Below are 1,563 nucleotides of genomic sequence, written 5' to 3' on the forward strand. Positions count from 1 at the left end.
AAAATTTTAACAAGTGATCCACTTTGTATCCCCACCTCTACCTCTACCTGAGAGGTTTCAGGTGCCAACAGTTCTTAATTATGATGATCAGTTGTCACTATCTATGGTATAAATTGGGTTGTGTCTGAGCTTTCCCTGCAACTGCTTTGGGATCCAGCACCCTAAGGTCTGGTAAGTAAGTTGACTCCTTTCTATTTATGTTTCAGTTTAAAAAATTGTACTGCAGTTTTATTTTTGTCTTCCTTTTGGTCATAAGGTTTAAATAAAATCCATCCTCTAGTTTCTATAAGAATTCAGAAGGTAGCAAAGGTAAATGCCTGTTTGTATTCTGCCATCTTTATTCAGAAGTCAGAAGTGCCTTTTGTCAAGTTATCTGTTTCTGGTGTCAAAAATCTAGAAATAGCAAAATCTAAGCCACCAAATCAATAAACAATATTTAGTTAGGGTTAATTGAGAGTCTTCAAAAATAAAAACTGACATGAAGTTCAAGGGCAGGAAATTACAGGATGGATTGTAAAGTGAAAATAAGGAAGTTGTTTAATCTTTACAATGTTTGGTTATTATAATGGGAGGGTTCCAAATAGTAAGTGATTGGTTAAAAGTGATTATCTCATACCATTTTTAGGAAGATGACTTGTTTCTTTAACGATTGTCCTAGGTGTTTACAAAAAATAACCTAAGTTAAGTTTTGCTTATGTTCAGAAAATAAGCTAGATTTAGTTTTGCTCACATAGCTAAAAGGTTGTCTGCTCAGGGAATTCTTGAGTCTGGTCTCCATTTTGTGTTTGACTTTGCTTCGTGTTAAAATTAATCTCCAAATAGAGTTTTCTCTATTTTAATTTATTTAATAATTTGTGTATTTCCTCACATTCTGTTATGTTTTCTGACTTAGTTTACAAAGTTATAGTGAATTTTTTTTAATTGCTTTCTGGACATCTTAGTGATAGGTTGAGAGAGATTGTATTAGAATCTTCTAGTTAGTCTATGGCCGTGCTACCCCGAACAAGCCCAATCTCATCTGATTTTGGAAGCTAAGCAGGGTCGGGCCTGGTTAGTACTTGGATGGGAGACCACCTAGGAAGGCCAGGTGCTGTAGGCATAAAAGATAAATAAGGGATTGTAAGCTGACAAGGTCCTTGCAATCTGTGAGGTCAACAAAGGGTTGCCTCGCCTAAAAAGTAAAAAAAAAAATTAAAAAAAAAGAAAAGAATCTTCTACATAGAGACCATTTTGAATCAGAAACTACTAATTTTGTTTAAAAAGTTGTGTAACATGATTGGATGAAGAACTAGAATCTGGGATGCTGGTTTTGAATATTTTATTTCTTAAGAGAAAAAAGCCTTTTACAACATTTTAAATGATTTTTCTCATCACCTGAGGCCTATTTCAGTATATCCAGGTCATCACAAATCACAGGTGTTCAATGAGTGTAGTTAGGCAGCAGCTACTCTGTGAGAGCTTCTTTTACAGCAAAACTCCTTAAAAGAGCTGTCTGTACACAATTTGTCAGGCTCACTTTCTGGGTAATATCATTCAATTTCATGACTCTAAAATGCTATTAAT

The 1,563-nt window shown here is 34.5% G+C and overlaps 1 pseudogene; it reads left to right on the forward strand.

Annotated features, from left to right (window-relative positions):
- The first annotated feature begins 980 nt into the window (after positions 1-980).
- LOC111730222 lies at positions 981-1,099 on the forward strand (annotated as a pseudogene).
- The last annotated feature ends 464 nt before the right edge of the window (positions 1,100-1,563 follow it).

The sequence above is a fragment of the Pteropus vampyrus genome, unplaced genomic scaffold (genome assembly GCF_000151845.1).
Source record: "Pteropus vampyrus isolate Shadow unplaced genomic scaffold, Pvam_2.0 Scaffold9, whole genome shotgun sequence".
Classification (NCBI taxonomy): domain Eukaryota; kingdom Metazoa; phylum Chordata; class Mammalia; order Chiroptera; family Pteropodidae; genus Pteropus; species Pteropus vampyrus.